A 25,159-nucleotide genomic window follows, 5' to 3' on the forward strand; every position below is an offset into this window, starting at 1 on the left:
GGTTTTCCTTCCTTTCTCTGACGACATGCCATTTTAAAAACAGACGAGACCACAACTGCCCCTTTGATCTGTAAGGAGAGAGAAAAAGAGAGAGACAGAGTGCAAGAGAAAGAGAGAGCACTGACCAATACCAGCCTTCTCCCAACTGTGGTCTTATAGATTAAAGGGGAAATATTCTGTGAAGGCATGTGTGTGAGTTTGTGTGTGTGTGTGTGTTTGAGGTTGACTTGTGGAATATGGCTAAATGTGGCTGTGTAATTGAACAGTTTTCCTGGTTGTGCTGTGCTGCGGTCGCAGTAGCTCTTTTGAAGCATTGGCTAGATTATTTCCTACTTGTTTCATTCCCCTAATCCTAAACCTTAAACATCACACATAACCAGCTTCACTCAGCAAACAGTCATGAATTGCCGCTGTCCATCATTTTAACATATTACCCTGCTCAATTTCCAACAGTGAACCAATTATCAAGACACGTACATTTTTAATACATTAGTAACAGTAGAAGGTATCTTAAAAGATAAAATTATTATGATTGCTTTTAACAATGATGTATCATTTTAAAGGGCCATTTCAGATTTAATACAAGTTATAAGCTCAATTAACAGTATCTGTAGCACAGTGTTGATTACCACTAAATAAATAAATAAATAAATAAATACATTTGAGTCATCTCTACATTTCTTGAAAAGAAACAATGCGAGGCATTTCCAGTACAATGGTAAATGGGACCAATTTTTGGTTGTTTTAAAATCTGAAGAAATCTAAAGAAATCTAATGTGTACAGTGTAATATTCTTAAATTTTATTATTCTGTTAAAATGTGTTTATTATTTAAGATATAAAGATGTTTTTGCTGTCATGGAAATTAAGTTAAAAAATGGATATTACTACACAGAAAAGGTTAGTAAATTATTTGTTAATACCAAAAATTATTTTACTATTGTTTACATCTTGTGGCTATACTATTGCAAAAGTGAGTATTTAACTATTTATGTTTTGGCCCTTTTCACATTCATAAGTGCCTCTCTGTTACAGACTTTCCCCCCCTTTTTTCAAACTAAATAAGGGTTGAGCTGAAATAATTTTTTTGTGGATAATCAATATTATTCCAGAAGTGCTTTTGCTTGAGCTTAACCTAAATTGATCCCACATTATAATGATTCTGTTTACAGTGCTGGGAGTTACATATTTCATATTGCTTATTTATAAATTTGTGTCTGTGTTTAGCATCTGGGTGTGTTTTAATGTCAGGAACGAAGGCAGTGTAATATTTAATCCTGAAACTGTTGTCTGCATTGTCCACCTCTTTTTGGTGTGATCACTCCATGTTTCTTGGGTGGCTTCTGTCAGAGAGAGAGTAAATATAGTTCTGGAATAAACCATGAATACATGGTTGGGCTCAGAAAATCACAGTGGCACAACGCCACAGAGAGGGACATGGCCTTGTGTGGGTCTCTGACAAACAGCACATGCCTCAGGGTGGAAACAGCAGCTCACACACAAACATACACTGCTGCATGAGCGCGTTACCCAAACAGCACAGAAAATAGCTGCTCCCTGCTTCCACTGAGGGAAAAATTGCTTACTCACCCTCCCACATGCCTCATTTCCTGTTCTTATTATGGAAAGTAACGATGGAAGTGGGCCTCTGCTGGCTCAACTGTGATCAGTGTTGTCTTTTGTGTCTGATGCCTGAATGCTGATTGAAAGGAAATATATTCCAAGAACAGCACAAAATGATATTTATTTAGACTTCAAATGGATGAATTTAGTTATTCGGCACATGCATAAAACATTTTAAAGCGATAGTTCACCCACAAATGAAAATTCTGTCATTAATTACTCACACTCATGTCTTTCCAAACCTGTAAGACCTTCGTTCATCTTTGGAACACAAATCAAGAAAATTTAGATAAAAACCAAAAACATTCCAACCCTCCATAGACAGCAATACAACTACCACATTCAAGTCCCAGAAAGGCAGTAAGGACATTGTTAAAATAGTCCATGTGACATCAGTGGTTCAACTGTAATGATATGAAGCTATGAGAATACTTTCTTCCCTTCTGTGTAAGTCTTTGATGTGTGTTAGCAAAAGTACCACGATGAACCACTGATGTCACATGGACTATTTTAACGATGTCCTAACTACCTTTTTGGGCCTTGAACATAGCTGTATTGTTGTCTACGCGGGGTCAGAAAGCTCTCGGATTTCATCAAACATATTTTAATTTGTGAAGAGGAACGAAGGTCTTACGGGTTTGGAACAACAGGGTGAGTAATTAATGACAGAATTTAAATTTTTGGGTGAACTATCCCTTTAACATTAATAATGTACATTATAATAATTGCAAGATGCAGTGAAAGGACAAATGCACAATAACAGCATGGTCATGACCACCCCTTGAGCTTATAGTATTGCATTATATTGTATATTCAAAAAAATTAAGAAATGCCATCCTGATGAAGTGGGAATAAAAAGATGGGAAAATTATCATTGTTAAATGATCACTGAACCTGTTTTTATGCTTGTTACATGTTTCTAAATATGATACCATGGGTGTTGGGTCAGGATGTCCTTCATGCTCCGCTGGTCTTGGGATACCGAGCTGTGTAAAGAAGCTACCTCATTCTCATGTCCAAGGCCACAAGGGGACTCTATATGGCTACTTGACCCCGCCACTACTTGGATCAACCCCTCTGCACTTTCCCAACATTCACTGGGTCCCACCATCGCTAGGAAACCGCCACTATTATCATTCTTGCACTATAAACCATTCATCACTTTATTTACCATATTTAATATAAACAATAACGTTCAAAAGTTTTGGGGTCAATGAGATTTTTTTCAATGCTTTTGAAAAAGGTCTCTATGTTTAACAAAGCTGCATTTATTTAATTAAAATACAGCAAAACACCAATATTGTGAAATGTTCTGCTTTATATTTTAGCATATTTTAAAATGTAATTTTCTCCTATAATGGCAAACCTTTTCAGTCTTCAGTGTCACATGACCCTTCAGAAATCATTCTACTGTAATATGCTGATTTGGTGCTCAAGAAACATTTCTTACTATTATTAGTGTTTTACTTGTTAGCGTATGTGGAAGTTGTGATATTTTTTTCAGGATACTTTGAATCAAATCTTTTGCAACAATGTTTAAGTCTTTACTTTCACATTTGATCAATTTAATGCATCCTCGCAGAATGAAAGTATTATTTTTTCTCTTAAAAATAATAAATCAATAAAAATATAAAACAAAAACTTACTGACCCCAAAGTTTTTGAACAGTAGTGCATATGAAACTTTATTTTAAAAATAGATCACAGTTTTGGGTAAATGTGGTTTATATTGTCTGGAAAGGGCAAAAAAAACTTGAAACGAAGCGACAGAGAATGAGCAACAGATTAAAGGGACAGTTTATCCAAAAATGACAATTCTGTCTTCTTTTTACTCTCTCTCATGTCATGCCAAACCTGTATGACCTTTTTTTCTGCTGAACATAAAAGATGATGTTTGGTAACCAACCATTGTTTACTTGAATTGTATGGAGACATTTTTTTTAAATATCTTCTCTAGTGTTCCGCAGAAGTAAAAAAAAAGAAATATATATATACAGCTTTGGAATAACATGAGATCCAGTAAATGATGACAGAATTGTAATTTTTGAGTAAACTACGCCTTGAAGTCAGGAAAGCAGGCCTGTAGTGGAAATGATTGTGAGGAAGATGGATAAACACAGTTTCATGCTTAGTGAATTTCAGAATATGAACACGAACACACACACACACACACACACACACACACACACATACCTTCAATGGTGTGGAGTCTCTTAGTAGAGTGAGATATTATTCATCCTCAGTGTCAGGGTTAGTGGTGGCCTGGACTGGCAGATGTTTTAGCCTCTGCACTGACAGCATGTGTGAATGAGCTCACTGCTTAAAGGTATATCAATGGAATATTGGCTCCCTAACAGCTCATAACACACAGCTTTGGCCTCTGCCCTCTCTTACACACACACACACACACACACACACACACACACACACACACACACACACACACACACACACACACACACCATTGGGCCAACCTACAGTCTTTCAATAGGCCAGAATGGTGTGTTTGCTGGCATGGAGTCCTCTGTGTGTATGGGTAACAGAGCTATTTCTGCATGTGTACAGAAATGTTCATAATCTGTGAAGTGTGTGTATTGGGTGTCAGTGAGGATATTCTCTTGTGTGTGTGGGTGTGTGTGCGCACATTTCAGTTTGCTTTGTGCCGAGCCCTATGTGAAGCACCTGGTTGCTGACGGCTGATATCTTTCACGTTCCACGGTGAATGTTTATGTGTCAGCTGACAAAATTCCAGTCCTCATGGAAACTCCTTGGGTGTTGGTGCTCTGAATGGCTTCTTTGTTTTTGCATTCCCGTGTTGTGTGAACCGTGTTTTGGTTTCCCGAGCTGATAATTGCTGAAGCGACAGCAGGCTCTGCTGCTTTCCTGTGCCGGCTGCTGGGCTTCGCCCTCTCAGCCGCAGACCAGACACTGATGCTAACTCCTCCTGACAAACACTTAAGCACACTTCAAACACACCTATGGTAAAATTTGTCAAACTTTTAACCGCTTCGACTGCGAAGAAAAACAACAGAATCTGTAGACATTTTTCTTTGTTTTGTTTTTTGGATAATTTGAAACATGCTGGAAGACTGAAGGTGTCCACATGCGTTTTTGAAGGACTTGAATTTTGAGGTTGTTATTTTACCATCAGCAGATAGTTTGATGGGGTCATTTGAAATATTTACACAGTGTGAAGTTCAGCCAAAGTGTGAGTATTTTATGCTAAATTTGAGTAATTAGCATGGCTGTTATTCTTGCACTTGGCCATAATGGTGAATGTTTAAGATTGTTATGAAAAGCTGCACATATCAGCATACTACGGTCAGAATTTAAACTTAATAACAAATGATGCTTTTTTTCTAACTACGCACAATATGATCTATTCAAATACTAAATGGAACACGTAACATGTAACCCAAGTTTTTAAAATCGGAAAACTGATTTTTAAGATAATCTTTAATTTAAGGCAATCAGCTGACTTTTAGTTCTGCCAACTTACATGAGGTTAACAGTGTACATTTTTTTTTTTTTTTGTAAGATTTAGATTTTTCAGTATTTTTAATTAATTGGACTCTTTTTATACTTTACAGCTTACTTTACTAGAACTGAAATTAGTTTTAAATGCAAACAAAATTAAATATATTAGTTGTACGTGTAGCTGTTCTATGACCTCTGCTCAGTCTATTCTTACAACTGATGGTTTACACATCCAAAGAGTAACTGCTTATAAATATCTAAGAATATAGCTTGATGAGAAATTTGTTTATAATGATTGCTTGGTAAAAATACTTAAACCAAGATCGGGTATTTGTTTCAGGATAAATAAATAAAATAAATAAAGTTTTTATTATTATTATTATTATTATTATTATTATTATTAAAAAAAAATCATCCCTGATGAGAAATAATATCGAAAAAAAAAACAACCATTTAAAGTCTCTATACTCACCAAAGCTGCATTTATTTGATCAGTAATATAGCAAAAACAGCAACATTATGAAATATTATTTACAATTAAATTCTGATCCTTCAGAAATCATTAATATTCTGATCTTGATCAGTTTTGATCAGTTTATTGCATCATAAAAGTATTTACGATAAAAGTATATATTTTTTCCTTCCAAAAGAATCTTTTAAAACAAAATGGTCTTTTGGCCCAATGAGTCCAAAATTTTCAGTTTCCATTTTAACCAAGTATTTTCGTTTCAGTGTGTCAATAATAAAACTTGGAATACCTCTCCGTCTGAAGATCACAAGCAGGGTGACTTGTGTTTCATTTCTAACTAATATTTCTATTCATTTTTTAGCACTGCAGATATCCAAAAAGACAGAGACACCATCTCTGCACCATCCATGAGAACCCAATGAATGGCATGAGTGTGTGTGAGAGCGCGTAGCAGATCCTGGGATTGTTGAGCTGCACAGTGAGAATTGATCCCCTGTCTTTGATGTCTGTGAGGGCAGGCTTAGCCACCCTCTCCCAGTGTTTGCTTTGGCCCGTGCACCAGCACAGCAGCACTGGGCCCTGGTAGCTCCCTTTAATATGATCAGTGGGCCATTCTTTTCATCAGTCTGGAGGTCTAATGCCTTTAACTGGCTTACGCTGACCTCTTCTATCCCCCCTTAACACAAACACTCACACACATAAACCCACCCACCAACACATACACAGAGCATCACTTCATCCCCATCCTCTGTTCCTGCCCTAACGGCCTCTGGGAGTCACTGTGTCACTGGGGCGTGACGGTGGCAGAGGCTTCTGGGTAACAGATGCATGGATCACCAGAGGGCTTGTGCTGTACATGTCAATGCACCTGCCGTGAAATGACTACATGGAAAAACATGAGCATTAAGGAGGAGATTATACTTTGCAAATTATTATTCATGCTATAGGAACACGGGTAACTGAATTGCTCTCATATTGAAACATCCATCAGTTTAGATGTTGCAGTGGTCTGTAAGGTGCTATAGAGCAAATCAAAAATAAACTTAATGAGCAACAGTAATGAATCAATTGAATAGTTTAAAAACCTCACTGAGAGTTCAAAAAAGCTGGTGGTGACAGAAAGAGAGACAGGGGAGGAAAATGGTCACATAAACCAAAGAAATGGATCCAGAAGACACTGCAGGAGAGCTTTTAGGGAACTAAATGTGATAACAGGGTGTTATTTTAGCCAAGCTTTTATCACAACTGTCAGACTGGAAGAGACCAGTGAATATAGCAGAAAGAAGTTCAACATGCACTGCACTGATGGAGTATCTATCTATCTATCTATCTATCTATCTATCTATCTATCTATCTATCTATCTATCTATCTATCTATCTATCTATCTATCTATCTATCTATCTATCTATCTATCTTATTTCTACAGTATCTATCTATTATTCTGTAGTTCTTTCTATCATTCTTCCAGTCATTCTATAGTTCTATCATTCTCATTCTATAGTTCTATCATTCTATATCTGTTATTCTGTCTATTGTTCTATAATTGTATCTGTCATACCTGATATTCTTTTATTCTGCCATTCTATCATTCTTTTCTGTTGTTCCATCTATTATTCTATCCATCATGATATCTATCGTTCAATACCAAATATGCACTATGTAAAAAATTAATATTTTTCACATAGTGCATATGTGAAATGGAGGGGGGGTATTCTTCTATCTATCATTCTATCTATCAGTCCATAATTCTATCTACCATTCTATCTTTTTTTCTATTATTCTAGCTCACTCTATGTTGTTCATTAATTCTGTCTATAATTATATCTATTATTCTTTCATTGTGTCTATCATTCTGTAGTGTTCTCTTTTGTTCTTTCTGTTATTCTGTCATTCTATTTATCGTTCTGTTATTCTGTATATCATTATATATTCTATCATTTTATTTAATGTATTGCTCTATCTTTCTGACTGTTTTTTTCTTTCTGTAATTTCTGCAGAAAGAAAATTCTCCTGTTTGCATTTATATTATGCATTTTGGCATTGCTTATTTATAAACATATTATATTAAATATTATTTAGATATATATGCAGTATATATCTATTTGTATACTTAATTTATCATTTAGTTTATTTTCATTTTCTTTTGTTCAATGCAACATTTTTTATTATTATTATTATTATCACCTTTATTGCAATCCTTCTGCCATTATGAAGAGTGTCTTCCTTTTCTGGGAAAATTTAAATATGGTTTTCAAATTCTGTATTCATAAGGCCAAAAAAAAAAAAATCTTTTCGTAAGTTGTTTTGAATTGCAAATTTGTCAAAATCAGCCGTCGCAGAGCAGGCCAGGCCCATGGCGCTTATCCTCGAAACCAGTAAGCCTGGCGACGTTGGCAGCAGCACACACATACAGGCATAAACACAAACTGTCATGGCATAATTATGTAATGCAAACCTCGGCAGATTATTTAAATGTGTGCTGGAGGTGTCATCCTCAGTGTGCCCATGGCGGGTGAGTGGTGTCACATCTCAGAAGTGGAACGGGTGAAACAGACTCCCCCACACACACACGCACACACACACACACACACACACACACACACACACGCACACACACACACACACACACACACACACACACACACAGTGGTCTAATCCAGCAGCAGCGTATACGTGTGTACATTTTAGCACATGTGTGTTAGTATGTTACCTTTGATGAGTTGGATTAAAGCAAATCTCCACTCCTTTGGTGCAGTTCAAACACATAGGGACAATACTGCACACCACAGCCCAGCTAATGAGAAATAAACCTGAGCCCAGGAAAGTGAGCGACGACACATCAACCTGATTAAAGACCGAGTCCCTTGCATTCCCTCCTTCCCCAACTCTCTCTCTCCCATCACGCATACATCTAATTCCATCCCTCTCTTCACCTTTTTCTTTGTTTATTCCTCTTTCTTTGGGAGAGCATGGCTTGACAAAGAGGCCAGCTTGACTTTATTGCTGTGATGGGCTGTGAATGTCTTTCACTGCATGTAAATGAAGAGCTTTACATCTTTCTATGTGTCTGTCCTACTCACTTAGAGAAGGGGCTATGTGTTATTACAGGGGTTGTTGACTCTGCAGATTTAGAGCTGAGCTCTCTGCTTTGTGGTGTGATAGCTTAATTAAACATGCAAATCTGCTATCTTTATACATCACGCTTGGGGTCCCCCTCAAAGTGCCCCATTCACAAGCATCTCCTTTCATCTAATATACAGAGTTCTGCATATGCAGAATTGGCAGAGACAAACATAACAGCGTTGCCATGTTTTTGTATAAATTATATAGATAGATAGATAGATAGATAGATAGATAGATAGATAGATAGATAGATAGATAGATAGATATTCTCTTCCAAAAGAAAAAGTTTTTAACTAAATAAATTAATTTGTTTTTAATATAGTGTTACTTTTTATATTATATGTTTTTATTATTTATTTGTTTATATTATTTATTTGTTTATAATATTATATGTTTTTATTATTTATTTGTTTATATTATATGGTTTTTCATTTTATATTTACAGTTTTCATTTTAATTTTAGTTTGTTTTAGAATTTTGTTATGTGTTTTGTCATTTTTTTTTTTGTTGTTTTTATTAGTTAATTTCATCTTTATTTCAAATAACAAAAACTATTTTTATTTGTTTCTGTTAAAGTTAACAATAACGACACTGTTCTAATTGTATATATTTTTTCTAACTTACAAATCTTCCATTTTTAATTTATGTCCGTAGACTATACAATAACCTTACAAGCACTAGTGATGTTGGCAAAGCGAATGTTTTGAGACATTGATTGGAGATTTTGCTTGTGGATGGGAAGCATTACAGCTAGTCTTACAAATGACCCCTCCAGCTCTGATACTGACACACCGCTGCGTCGCTCCTCGTGTTGACACAGCTCCGTATGCTCTGGGCAGGATGATGAAGCTGTCCGGCGGATTTGTGAAGTGGTAATCCGCTGCTGAATTAGCACAGGAGGATGTCTCAAGGCGGTGACGGTGTGGTGCCACTTATGTAGGATTGAGTAAGTACCCTCTGGTCCTCTGGCCTCTCGTCAGAGGAGCCACCCCTGGGCCAGGGAACAGATCTCAGCCTCCTGTCTCTCAGACTCCTCACAAAAGAAAACAGAGTGCTGACACAAAGAGACACTCTGACATGATCTGATTTTAATAAGCTCAGTGTGCTGAGGGTGGCTTGTTTGCGAGGGAGGTGAATGGAAGAATGTTTGGAAACGTATGTGCATATGTTGAGGGTTTGTCTTAGGGGGTCAGCGGTCGGAGAGACCAAGGTTGATTGCGTTTTCGTGTGTGCATTTGCGATTGGTTTTGGGGTGAGGGTGAGACTCCTGTGTGCGGCGTGATCCTGGTGAATCTCCTCTTTGAAGCGGAACAGATGTGGATTTGCATATGTGCGGGTCCCAGGCTTTAGTGGAGATTAGCGGCTGGTTTTGTGGAAGGTGCATATTTAATAAAGGCCTGAAGCGATGCAGAGCGCGGAGCACACCCCAGCAGACACACAGGACAAAAGCAGAGGAGGGAGAGGAGGGCCGGTGACAGGCAGAAACAGATCTTAGACCAGATTGGACCGGCCTTTGAGTGGAGCTGCATGTGACATGGGTTTACAAACAGAAAGCGAGTGAATGGGAAAAAGGGAAAGTTAATAAGAGGGTTTATAACTTGTTCAGTCTCATCTGCAAGTTTATTTGTTTGTTTGCACTCTTGTCTTTTGATGTAAGGTTGTGCTTTTTCTCCTTTTTCCATGCTTGTGATCTTTACCTGTTGTAATTTGGATAAGGGGTGAAATGAGAGGCATAAATAAGGGATTTAGTGGAGAATATTTGTAGCTGAAAATAACTTCACATGGTTCCCGTGGGGGTTGGGGGGGGGGTGTGCAGAAAAAAAGACCCTTGAAAGTGATTAATGAATGTGAATCAGTTTCATCAGTGATTAAATCTACTTAAAATGATATGATATTTAAACTTAGTTAAACTCTTTAATGTTTTTAATGATGGAATTCAAATAACATTATAATGCGTATTTGCGTAAATTGACCCAGACACATCAATTTAACATGGTTTATTGGCCTGTTGTTGTTCTTAGCTGACAGGAATGATGTTTTTTTCTGTTTTAAAGTTTTTTATTTTTTATTTTTTTTCAGTCAATAAGGTTAAAGGAACCAAGAGGCACAGAATTCGCAGTCTTTTTGGTCTGTTTCTCAGCGAGTTGCTCTTTATTTATCCACTGAGATCTATTCCACTGTTTATTTTCAGGAACTGAAAATCAAGTAGTTTTTAGAGGCACTGATTTTCTTTTCCTCTCTCTTGTGTCTTCTCTCCTCTTTCTTTCTTTCTTTCTTTCTTTCTTTCTTTCTTTCTTTCTTTCTTTCTTTCTTTCTTTCTTTCTTTCCTTTTTTAAACTAGCCCATTGAACTGCATGTAACTTAACTACAGATCTGAGTAAAAGTGTTTGTGTGCTTCATTTGAGAGAGATGATAGATGAAAGAATTCATAAAAGCTGTCATATATTTTATTCTTCTTTATCCACTACCGTTCAAAGGTCAGGGGTTGGTAATATTTTTGTAAGGAGTGTCTTGTGCTCACCAAAGCTGAATTTATTTGAACATAAATACACAAAACAGTAATATTGTGAAATATTGTAACAATTAAATTTTTTTTTTTCTATTTTAATTGATTTGAAAACGTAATTTATTCCTGTAATGGAAAAGCTGAATGTTCAGCAGCCATTACTCCAGTATTGAGTCACATGATCCTTCAGAAATCACTACCATATTCTGATTTTTGGTTCATATGAAATATTACTATATTTAAAAATATTCTAAATATAACATTCTAAATATTGAAACGATCAGCATTTATTTAATGATCAGTGTCTTTTGTAACATTGTGGAAGTCTTTACTGTTACATTAGTTAAATTTATTGCTGAATAAAAGTACTAATTTCGTAAAAATAAAATAAATGCATCATAGTGTTTACGTGAAGCATTTCACATGATTAAGACAACGAGTGAGAGAGAACAAAAGATGTAATGGCCTGTTAGCATCAGAATATGAGAAATAAAGGAAACAACACGAGAGGTGACAGAAATAAAGAGATGATTTCTAGAATGAAGTTGTTTGGGAAGTCAGAACACCGCTGGTTCTGGTTTGTGTCTCTGGAGCGCTGCTGTCCTCCCTGGAGTGGATGCGAGGATGAGAGTGTGTGATGTGTGTGTGTGTGTGTGTGTGTGTGTGTGTGTGTGTGTGTGTGTGTGTGTGTGTGTGTGTGTGTGTGTGTGTGAGAGGGAGTCTCAGTGGAGGCCCTGGGCCTCTGTGGGGTTAATCCACACTCAGAAATCCTCCTAATGAAGCAGATCACACCCCAGCATCACGTCACACTCAAGTCAGTCTATCAGCATACAGCAGAACAAAGTCATCCAAACCAACATAAATATTTCAGTCTGCTTTTTATCTCAGTGCTAACATGGTAACACCACTCAGTGGTTTGGGTCAGACGTGAAGAAAAAGAGCGAGTTTATTTGATCTAGGTTCCTAGAAGGTAAAATGAATGATAAAACTTTACCTTCAATCACTCATGTGCATGAGCAAGAACAGTAAAGAATGATAGAAACCACCTTGACATCATTTAATCACCTTTTTAATTGAATTATCACACTTATTTTTCCTCAGAGCATCCTAATAAACAGAAGAAGTCAAGAACAAAAACTGAGACACTTAGCGATGCCTATTACAATCGCAGACATTTCATGCACTTGATATCTCATTTGAGATGAATGTGTTATTTTTACACCTCCTGGGGGAATCGGTGTAATCACCTCACATGTATTGGGTGCATTACAGTAATTAAACTATTACAAAGGGGCCGTTTTTGAGCAGGCGAAACACAGGAGGGCCCCGGACACAATAGCGTGGGCCTCCCTCAACATGTCTACTCTCTGACAGACTTTAATTGATTCTTTGTAGAGGTAGATGAGGAGCAGAGAGCTACCTGCGTCCTGCACACACCAGATTAAACCCTGTGATGGGGGTCATCAATGTGATGGTGTGTGTTTGCATTTGATGTGCCTAAAGGAGTTTAGGAGGCGCATGAGTGTGTGTTTGTGGTGTGTGTGTGTGAGGGCACTGGTCTGTGAAGAACCACAGAGAGGGAAAACGCAGGGCATCCTTTATTTATTTGTGTGTGAAATATTTATCTGTCACAGTGACGTGGAAGAATGGGGCTGTCAGTCTCCTCTGCGCAGTCAAGAGTGTCGACAAGCTGGTGGCGGAGCCTGGACCAATCTCCTGTGAATAATTGCTGGAATTTCACTTTTGGGAACACCGACTCCCCTTTCGATGCCACACGTTCTCTGTGTGTGTGTGTGTGTGTGTGTGTGTGTGTGTGTGTGTGTGTGTGTGTGTGTTTGTGTGTGAGTTGCAGTGTGTCTCTTCTCCATCAAGAGAAAAGGTAAAATCCTTCAGGACATCTACCTTCAAAAAACAGACAGATATGTAAGGACTCAAATAAATTATTCATATAGTTACTAAACAATGAAAAGCCAATCAAGCTGAAAACCAAATCAACCGTTAAATGCGAGCACACAAACACACACTGCTGTAATATACATGTTTATGGACACTCCTGAGCTCTAGTTGTGTGTGTGTGTGTGTGGTGGTCTTGGATCAGAGGAGGAAGATGTAATTCAGAGTGAGCAGCGTTTAATTGTTTTAGCACTCCTGTCTCTTCAGGGAACTCTTGGAGTCCTCTCATGCAGATAAACACACTGCGTAAACAATAACAGGCCTAACGCGTTGGCTTACAGCACTCGGGGAAATTCAGCATCGATGCGGGTGTCAGGGAGGGAGTGTTTTTTTTTTATTCTTAAATTGCATTAAGCATTTGTTCTTTATTTTAATGTCTCAGGTTCAAAGCACAATTACTTTGCAGAAGCACCGTAGTGTCTTTTATCGCCTGCAGTCATGGGGTCATATTGGTATCTAAGTAGCAAAAAATGCACAATTGTGGGTCTACATGCAAATGGAAGTGCGTGTACGTGACACACTCACACGCACACACACACATAAGTGCGCAAATGCACACAATGAAATGCAAGGTTTGTGGTCTGTGCATGCATAATTGAGGTGTACCTTGCTTTGGGAGAGTGGCTGTCATCTCTAGATGCTCATGCCACATTCCAGCAGAAAGCATCTTTGAATAATGAAGAGCAGCAACACACATGCAAAATGCAGAAGGAAAAGAATAGCAGCGAGGAGAGGAAAGGGGGATAGTAAGGCATTCCAGTTTAAACGGCACAGCTTAAACATCATTTAAAATATCACTGAATTTATTATATTATATTATATTATATTATATTATATATATATATTATATTATATTATATTATATTATATTATATTATATTATAATTATAATTAATATTTTTATATATAAAAAATAACTTTATAAATTTTTCTGAAAGTTTACTTTCATTTACATTCAAATTAAGCAAACACTTTGACTTCATAATATGCCATATTTATGTAATTAAATGAATATTGCACAAAGTTGTCATAATGTTCAAAGAAATATGTTGTTATAATATACTAAAATATTATGTAAAAATATTTATGGTGTTATTATTATACAAGATGTGTAAATTAAATTTTAGTTGTTTTTTTTTTTTTTTTAAATAATCAAATTAGAAAGTCTCAAAAAGGAACAATAACTGACCAATATGCAACATCATAATCTGCCTGATGTTCTAAAACGGTGGCCCCTTTAATTTAATTTAGAAAAAATACAGTTTCAGTATAAATACAGAACACTCCTTTAGCTTTTTTAAATGTATTTTTTTTAATGTTGCTGTCTTGTGCAGGTCTAATGTAACTGAAACAGTAGTTTATCCGTTAATTTCTATCTTGTTTACTCTGAAATTCTAAAATGGTTTGTTTGCATTTAATTATCTCAGATGTAGTTACCTGTATAGTGATCTGGACTGGATTAAATATTCCCTCAAATAAAACGTAAAAATGATTTCTGAATCTAATTTAGAACATAATTTAAATTGCTTTAAATGTACTCTGCATAAGCTGTTAACTACCAACCTCACATATAAACACATATAACATAACTCCTCAGAAATTCACCAATAGGTAGCGGCCCAGTAGTAGTTTCCTGTGTTTCAGGTTTTTTTATTTATTTATTTTTTTTTTTAACATTACTTCCCTCTGTTCAGAGAAGTCAAATCAATGTGTTTCGTCAAAGATAAAACAAGCTGAAAACGAAAGGCTAGTATTCATGTCTTTCTTTTTTTTCTGTCCATCCTTTTCTCTCACTTTAAAGGACCACTGGCCATACAAAAGATTAAATAATAAATTAGAAGGTGGTCATAGAGCACGCCGGTCAGAGTGGGCTTCACAGCCAGACTCACTGAGGAATCAATTATTTAGAGGCAGGGCCGAGATTAAACAAACGCTCTAGCCATGAGACAAACTCCTCCACGCTAGGGCCCAGGAATCATGCGTGTTTGTGTGTGTAACAGAGTGTATTTGGTGAATGTGTGTGTACCATGAGCAATTCTGAGGGGAAGGGAAGGCAGGGGAGCGTAGGGCTCAGAGCTGAGGGAGACGTTGCCATGAATTAGTAAAGTGCAAAAGTAGCTAACCGTGTTCAGAGGCCAACTTTCAGAGATAACAGTATGTACCTGGATGTTTTGGTGTGTGTGTACTATAGACATTAACCCTTGTGTGTATTGTGTGCACTGATAAAGAGCTTGTCCAGGTAGAAGTGCCACAATTTTACAGTTTTTACAGCATGTTTTTTTACCTTCAGATCTTTCAAACCTGTATTTTTTTATTTTATTATTATTTTTTTTTTTTTCATATCATACAGTGAAAGTTAGTATGGTCCAGTGTTGCTTTGGACTGGGACACCATTGGCTTTTATTGTATGCACAAAAACAGCTGAAATATTTTTCATTAATTATCTTCTTTTGCTTCCACAAAAAACAACATCATACAGGTTTGTATGGAAGCTTGTTTCCACCCTGGGATAAATAAAAATTTAAAAAAGGCTACTGTGACTTTTAATCCCACAATTCTGACTTTTTTATATCTTAAGATTATGGCTTTAGTCAGAAAAAACGTTTTGAATTTTTGAATATAAACTAAACAATTTACTAAAACTAAAAAATGTAAAAAACTAAAATTTATTCTGAGATAAAATGTTGCAATTTATTTTTTATTATTTTTATTCAGAAAATGCAAAGACAACAAAAATTTAAAACTCAAAATTCTTAGAAAAAAAAGTCAAATTTTTAATATGCAAACTCAGAATTCTGATGGGGAAAAAGACAGAATTGCCGACATCTTGTGACTCTTTTTTTTAAATACTTCTACAGGAAAAAAACTAGAATTGCGAGATGTGGACTTGCAATTATAAGCTTATGATTTACATTTCTGAGAAAAAAAAGTCAGAATTTTGAGATATAAACTTTGTCAGACTGAAAAAATTGTGATATAAAAAGCTGCAATTATCTTTTTGTGTTTTTATTCCGTGGCCAAAACAAGCTACCGTAGTTTTGTAACATGAGTAAAGGAGGACAGAATTTTTATTTGGGTTAGAACTGTCCCTTTTTTCACCTTGTACTATTTATTACAGTGTTGCTCAAATAAAGAAATGTGATAAACACTTCATTGCCTTACTATTTATTGTCTATAATGATCTAAATTAGAAGCAGAATACGAGTGGGACTAATTTCATGCATTTAATAATAAACTTGAGTGTCGCAATCAGTGTCAACACTGGCTTTATCCTGAGCGCTATGAGGCTGAGGACCCTGGTGGCTAAGACAGTTGTAAAATTCCATGTGTGGCATCATGTCTTGCTGGTTTAAACTCTTGTCAGTGTTGCTGGGACAAGTAAATGACAGAGTGACTGTGGTCTCAGCTGTGGGTGAGATATTTTAACTCACGGGGGAATGGCAGTGTAAAATGTGCCATTTGATTTCATTTTACACGGGGTGCTGAGTGTCCATGAAGAGGGGAAACACAACTCTCCCCAGGCCCCCTGCCCAGCACGGCCCAATATCGTACCTAATTAAGTTTAGAGCAGCGTTTTCATTTGTTAATCACTTAAGTGCTTCCAGGATAACCTGATCTTCAAAGGTCTGGTCCCAGTAGCCCCCAATGTCAAAATGCAATTATATGCATGATTAGCTTGACCTGTTTCCAGACCCCCACCCTGTCCCACTCCTCCTTCTCTCTCTGTCTCTGTCAGTCTCTGCTCTTCTTCTCTCAGCTCTCTCTGCTGATTTGCATGTTGAGAATAGTTGTGTAGGTGAGCAAGTGACCTTGTACTTGTGTGTTTGTGTATCTCACTATATGTGCAGCAGGGCACCCCCGTCTGGTGGCAGCAGGAAATGATGCGCTGTGTGTTTGAGAGTGGGTCTGTGACCCTGCAGGCGGATCATATGTCGGCAGAGAGTGTGTGTGTGAGATGTTTAAAGTTGTGAGGAGACAATCATAGATAAAGGTGAGGCACTCTTGAAAATCAGCTTCAGTGAGTTAAAAAGAGGAAATAAATAAATAAGAATAAAAACAATTTATGCTGCTTAAAGGATAATACGATCAGGAATATTAATCAAATCATCTTGATCCTTGCTGCTTGTCCGCTGTAGTGCTTAGCAACGCTTCAATCACACACAAACACAAAAGTTAGTAAAAAAGAACACTTCAACAGTCTTATAAATTAGGAAAAAGAGTTAGGCAAACTGAACATTTCTACAGTCACACAAACAAACAAAAACACACACACACACTGATCAGTGTCTTGAGAGTTAAGAATAACAGTCCCAGTGTTTTTTTGTCCACACATTGACAGTTAGTAGTGTCCAGTGTTCTTTTAGATCTCGCCGACTTTCATTAAATGAGTTTAAATATTCATCAAAATAATTTATTTTGTGTTCCATAGTGCAAATGAAGTTATACGGGTTAGGAATGACATGAGGGTGAGTAAATGAGGACAAATTCTTTAATTTTTGAGGTGAATTACTCCTTTAATAATGACAAGTCATCTAAAAATACACTTTACCTCATACATTCATGTCAACATTTAACTTAAAAAAATAAATAAATAAATAAATAAATAAATAACATGTCTTGTTTACCATGAGTATATAGTTCTAATGTTATATTTTTACACCAATGGTGCCCATTTTCATGATCTCATTCAGGGCCGGGCAAAAAACGACATAAGAAGCAGAAGCTGAGTGAAAGAGAAGCAGTTTTCAATGATGTTGCTGACTTTGTGAATCTATTTAAGTAGATTTACAATCAAAAATGAAAAAGCATTTTTTAATAAGAGAGCTGTTAATAAAGACAGAGCTTTCTTTTCTAATGAAAATAAGTAAATAAAGTCACAAGTGCATCACTGCAAACCCTGCGCATATTCAAGTGCACTTTGTTCCCATGCTTTTTTCCATTTTTTCATTCTCAGCTTCATCGTCGCGTTGTGTTGAGGGCCTGTGTCAGTGCGTAATTGGTGAGACTGAGGGGGAGGAGTTAATTACATTTAAAGGAATATGTGAATAGGAGGTCTCATGTGCTGTCTGACATGCAGTCACCCTCATACACACAATGTGTGTCTCTCAGGAGGGACACTCCGGTCCCTAGATGCACCATTAGACAGATTTACAATGAAAGAAGTTGGAAAAGGAGGGGTGAAGGGTGGCGCTTGGCAAAGAGAGGATGTATGCAAGTCCTAGAATATTCACCATGTCCTCTGTGCATGTGTGTTATTCTCATTGCAAACACACACATATGCACATTCAAGCTCATTAAAACAAAACAAAACAAAATGAAAACAAAGACTGTGCTCTAGCTCCAGACTTCCCCCATTGTTTTCCATCTTTTGTGAGATTGGTATGCTCTTAACACTAATAAAACATCTTCATTTCAGTCACTCTCTGTGTCTTGCTCTATTTCTCTTTCACACTCACAGAAACTGCTGTTCCACACAACAGATGATTTTTGTGCGTGTGTGAGGATCAGGTTTTGCTTATGTTATGGGGTCCAAATGTCCCTACAAGCATAGCAAAACCTGATCCACAGACACACACACACACACACACACACACACACACGTACAGTCAGAAACGTTTTATATAAATCAAAATAATTTCCAACTGTGAATCCAAAGATGTGTCTGACATGTTAGGGCAAATCATTCTCAGTGACATTGCTCTATAACCTCTAACTGTCCATCTCTGTGGCATGACAAACTGTAGTAGTGCAGATACACTTTTTCATCAGCACTAAATCAACTGTTGGTTTGATGCGTTCTGCTGTAGTGTGGTTTTGGAAAAAAAATTTCTTTGTACTGAATTCAGTAGAAAAATGTTTTATTAATTGCCATATGTTTATTGACTTCTCTTTCATGTCTGTTCTTTTGTTCTTTCTTTGTAGTGGCAAAAGATCCCTGTGCATCATCGTTTGGGAGCGATCTGAAATGTCAAAGGTGTCCTTTTGATGTCGGGTATGGGCCTCATGCAAGGCAGCACCTGTGGTCTGATCTGTCTCTGTGTGTGTGTGTGTGTGTGTGTGTCATATTCACATCCAAACTGTCAAGCTGCTCCTGCGGGAGCTAGGGATAGCGAAGAGACGAAAACAAACTAGGGTTGTGCTATCACCTGCTTTCTCTCTCTCTCTATCTCTCTCTATCTCTCTGCCTCTCATTTAGTAAGTGGAGTGATTGTAATAGTTTGATGAGTATTGAATGTTTAAGATGTAGATGTCTTTGATCCTGATATGGTACAATCTGGCTTACACTGAAACCCTTCCCACTGTGTGCTGCAAAGCCTGTTTTACTATCAGTCCAACCATCAAAGTCCTCTCCACTATAAATGAATGAATGTGTGTGCTTGTGTATGTTTGTGTTTACGTGAACCTGTGTATGTGGGCTAAATTTGTGTGTGTTTCAGATGCCGTAACATTTGTTTGTTGCGAATTGGAATCTGAACTCATATCCACTCCATCTGCTGGTCAATTAGATGAACACACAGCAAAAATAACTGCTAGAGTCTCGCAGAATAGTCCTTTCACATTTTTAAACAAAGCTAACTTGTTTGTACGAGATTACGATAAAAACAAGCAAAATGCAAATTGCAAATACAAAATAAAACATACAAATACAAATGAGCTTTTAATCTCACCATTGGTTTTACTTTCTTATAAGCCAGTCCAACAAACAAGTGAAAAATACCTGAAGGAATTGCATTAATGTTCTTAATGAAAACAACCAGTAGAAAAACAAACATGATGTTAATTCTCTTGGTCTTCGTTGTGTTTTATAACAGTTCTACAACAAGCACACATGCGTTTCCACACAGCGCCTGTGGAGAGTTCTATAAAAAGGTGAATGTAAGAGTGTGTGTTGGAGGAATGGGGAGAAGAGAGCAGTACATTGGAGTGTGTGCATCTTCCTGTGTCTTAAGCTAGGACGTCAGCTAAGGAAGTGACAGACATTTTCCATTTGACTTTTTTTCTTTTTTACTTAAAAAAATACTTTTTATATTTTATTAAAAAAGAAAAATAAGCAGAACAATATATGTTCCTATAATTAATCATGAAACATTAAAGGAATAGTTCACTCAAAAAATTTAAATTTGCCCAGTTTGTTGCTTCATCTGAGCAGATTTGGAGAAATGTAGCATTACCTCACTGCTCATCAGTGAATCCTCTACCATTCAAACAGCAGATAAAACATCACAATGATCTACAGATAATCCACAAAACTCCAGTCCAGTTAGAAACAAATCCATAATTAAGACATTTTAATTTTAAACTGTCACTTCTGGCCAAAATACAAGTACATTATCTATATTCTATAATAATGCTGTTTCCAGTGAAAAACATTCCCTGTTGTCCTCTAACATTAAAACCCCTCGACATGTTTCTTTAGAACTGTTTTGGGCTGGTTTCACTTGTAAGTGGTGCTTGATCTGTGCATATTTCTCTCCTGATAGATTACGTGTTTTAGTTAGAAGTAACGGTTTGAAGTAAAAAAAAAAAAAAAAAACAGCATCAATAGGAATCCACTCAATTGTAAATCTTGCATAGGGGTGAAAGATTTCCCCGTGCAGATTTTTAAAAGTTGGTCATTCTGTGCCGACCAACAGAAATCTGCTTGGTTTGAAAGTGACTTCTGTGTGAGTTATGCTTCATACATCACTGCACTACTGTCAATAGACCTTTATTTTCTGTGAAATTTTGCCAAAATGTTGTCAATGCAACTGCACACGTTTTTAAAAAACCTGCAAATGTTAATTACATGTAAATATACTGATTGAAAGAGCGATGGCACTGGGACACACCGTGGTATACTTTACTAATTGATAGCATCAGGATTAATTAACTGTGAGGAAATGACTGGCTCCTAACAAATGTTTATGTCTTGGGAAAAATCGAACGAGAGACAGATGAAATTAGGGGAATCCAGTATATGAAGCACTCTCTCTCTCTTGCTTTATAAGAAAAATCAGTTTGCTGGTGGCACTTTGCTGACATCTTTGTTAATAGATCCCTAAAGATGAGAGGGATTGTTCTCTGTGATTTACTCTGAGACGGCATCAGTCAGTAATGGGAATATGGATAATTACTTTTCATTTATCCTTCTTGTTTCAACATGTAAACCCTCCTGATGATTAAGTGGCGTGTAAATATGCAGCACACTGCATACCTGCTTTGTTTGGCCCATTTTTCCTTTTCGTACCCGTGTCTTAAAAGCACTGGTGTCTAACCAACATCCCTCCCTCTTGTTGTTTCCTTTGATTATTTCTTGTGTTTACATGTTAGTCATTTGTTTTATTGAAAGTAGTGCCAGAATGATTTGGACTCAGTTTGTGGACACACACACATGCACTCAATCACTTTGCTTGTTGTATTCCTAAACATCTTCAGGCAAAACACATTTGAATGGGTGAATTTGGCTTGTATATTGTTATGAAGGAGTGCTGTTAGATTAGGATGAATGACCAGAGATGAGGGGTGAAAGAGAGGGGCCATTTGAACCTTCGTCTCTTTATAGTAGTCAGAGCTGAAGGTCAGAATAAGCTTTGCTCTGAGACACATGGAAGACTGCTGTGTGTTAGAGTGCAGGAGCAATAAACAGAAACTGATACTGTATTGGGTTGACCTGACTCAACCCTGACAGTTCACACAGGTCATTTGCATTAATTATATCTAAGAATCTGCATTTGAGTTGTTACTTAGACTTTTTAGTTTTTTTTTTTTTTTTTTTTTCTTCTTCTTTCTTTTTTTCATATTAGTGCTGTTATATTAGAGTTTCTCTGTATGGATATTTGTGTCATTAAGTGTCACCCTGTATTACTCAGTTAGGAACTATTTCTGATTACAGAGGATTTATTAAACAAAATAGAGACACTGAAAGATTTTGCAAGTGATTTGTGACTACATAAATTATTAAACACCACGTTTGTATGTATGGAATTGGGATGACATGCGTTTCATGTCTCTGTCATTTGGATCCTGAAACTGAGGAGCTGCAGCTGTGTCTTAATTCATCAATATTTCATAGTTAATTATTTTCCTCAAGATTCTGAAATTCATTACTTTAGGGAAATGGGAGTGACATTTGTTCTACTTTTTCCTTCTTCTTCTTTTTTTCTAAGTAAAATTTCCTGTTGAACATACAGTACATACAATAAAATGTGAGGAGAACAAAACCCCTCCCCACAAAGAGTGCAGTATCCAAAATGATTGTCCTTTTTGAGACATTTTTTGGTCCTCATGAGGAAACAAGATTATAAATTTTGAGGTTTGTTGAAAATCTAAAATAGCAGAAAGTTTTGTGGAAGGGGTAGGGTTAGGGTAAGGGGATAGAAAATACAGTTTGTACAGTATAAAACCATTAATCCTGTATGTAATGTGTGTGTGTGATTTATATACAGTATATGGGATATAGAATGTGATGCAACTTTAGATTTGTTTATTATTATTATATATTTTTAAATGTTCTTTTATCTGTGCAATAAACAACACCTTCAGATTATGCAGCAGCCTTGTAATTTTAAAAATAAATAATAATTGAGATCATGCCAAAACAATCTTTGACCTCAAAAACTGTTCCTTGAATAAAAACACCACAGCTGTGTTGTCGTAAGAACCTTTTAAACATCCTCATTAATGGCATGGACATGGTAATCGACTGACAGATATAATCTGAACAATAATCTATCACTAGCAGACTGTATTGCTTTTTGGGAGGAGTTGATGTCAGTAATAGCTATAATCTGAGCAATGACAAAACAGGCCGAGTGTGTGTTGTGTTTTGCCTGATGTTAATAGCCTGATTGTGTGTGGGCGGTGGGGTTAATAAGATGATGAAGGTGTTGGAGAGTTCAGGGGTCATGAGGGAGTCAACTTCAGGCCTGAAGGCCCCAGTGGCCGTCCCAGACAAGGGCTAGTGACCAAGGGAAGCCTGAGGCCACCAGTGTGACTCTAGGACCCTGTCCGCTCCTGCTAGAGGAGTGATGGATACTCAGCCCAGAGGGGAAGTGACCCCAAAACAGCCAGCTATGAAAACACTGGGACACAATATTGCATGTTTGAACTCTGTTCCAGCTTTGTTGTAGAGAATAGAGAGAGTATTGGATGAATAGAGGACAGTCTGGATGGATGGATCAGTGACATTTGTGTTGAATCACTGAACATGCAGAGATCATCTGAAGCCTCTTTTAATGGCTGTGTTTAGTCCACTATTGTAAGTGTCTTAACAAAGGAAATCATCAGCATGCCTAAGGCCACATACGTTCCTCCCTGCTGCTCCTTCATCTGTGCTATCCGTCAATTAAACTAACACTAATTAAAATTGTGTCTGAAAGATAAACTCAGACCTCCGGCGCTGTAAACATTGTTTAACCCTCATGTTCTCTTTGGGCTCTGAGAGACCCCAAGGCCATTTTAGTAGCTTTAAATGTTAAGTACAAGGTTTATTCTTCATGACTTTTTCCTAATCTAATGAGAAAGGAGTGTTAACAAAATGATAACTTGATAACATGCTTCAACTGTCCTCCATGAATAATGTAACATTACCTATGTGTGGGTCTCAGAGATCCCAGATATAAAACATGAATTAATGCAATGAATTTCACATGATAATGAAAAACTAAAAAAGAGCCCAATGTCCTGTTTTAAAGGGGTCATGAAATGCAGTTTCAGACTTTTACAGTATATTATGTTTCTCAAGTTTAGTTTCTAATGTTTGCAAAGTTCTTTGCACCTAAAAAGATCCAATGTTTGTAAAAATGATTATTGTCCAACTACAGTACATGTTCACTCTCTGTGAAACACTCAATTTCAATGGACATAACATCAAGAAGTGGAAGTAAATGCCCACTGATGTAAGTGGCTGACCTACAGTAATTGCACCTTATTGCTTGTGTTCTTCACGAGGCATATATGTTTAAGCTTGAGGCATAAGAAATTGAAACAACAAAACCATTTGCAATGCAAATCAACATAAACAAAACCTAATATCTGTATTTGGACTATAATGTCAACAAATTTCTTTTATGACAGTAAAGTGTGAAGGGCTAATAGCAACGGTAACATAAACTGTAATAAAATTCATAAAATTCATATAAATAAGTTATAAAATTCAACTTATAACTCATAATAAAAATATTCAAGTCAACTATTTCTGATCCTAACTGGATTCTTAAAAGTATGTGACATATTTTAAGTTTGCAGCATAGAATCTTTATAAATGTCCGAAAGTTTTACACATTGGTCTGTTATTGTGGCGACATTTCCACACCCCGAAATGTGATTCGAATGAAATGAACTGTGATTGGTTGTTTGACACGTCGGTCAAACGGCCTCATGGGCGGGCCTTGGCCAATGAAAGCTGCCATAGATTCCATAGACTATGGCTACGTGAGACTAAGATTAAGAGACTAAGAGTTAGTTTTGAGTTCTGAAACTTGCAGGTATGTTTTATTGTAGAGTAAACCCTTGAATGTGCAAATATCAAGAATTTTGATTCTCCATTTTATGACCCCTTTAATATGAAATCATTTACCATGTTGACTTTTCACAGCTGTTTTACCCATATGTCACAGCTTAATTTTCAGCCATTATTCCAGTCTTCAGTGTCACATGATCCTTCAGAAATCATCCTAATTATGCTGATTTGGTGCTCAAGAAAAGTTTCTTATTATACCAATGTTAAAAATTACTGTGCTTCATAATATATTTGTGGAAACTGTGATACATTTTTCAGGATTCTTTTATGAAAAACAGTAAAAACAAACAAAACAAAACTGCATTTATTTGAAACAGAAAACTTTTGTAACATTATAAATGTATTTACTGTTACTTTTGATCAATGTAACATGTCTTTGCTGTATAATATATATTTGTTTTATATTTAAACCATTGTGGTCTCTGTCACCCTAAACTTAAAAAAAAAACATTAATGTCAATGAACCAGTTTCAGCAGATCATGAAATAAAACAAATCTGCAGGGCATGT

This window comes from Cyprinus carpio, chromosome B7 (genome assembly GCF_018340385.1).
Source record: "Cyprinus carpio isolate SPL01 chromosome B7, ASM1834038v1, whole genome shotgun sequence".
NCBI lineage: Eukaryota > Metazoa > Chordata > Actinopteri > Cypriniformes > Cyprinidae > Cyprinus > Cyprinus carpio.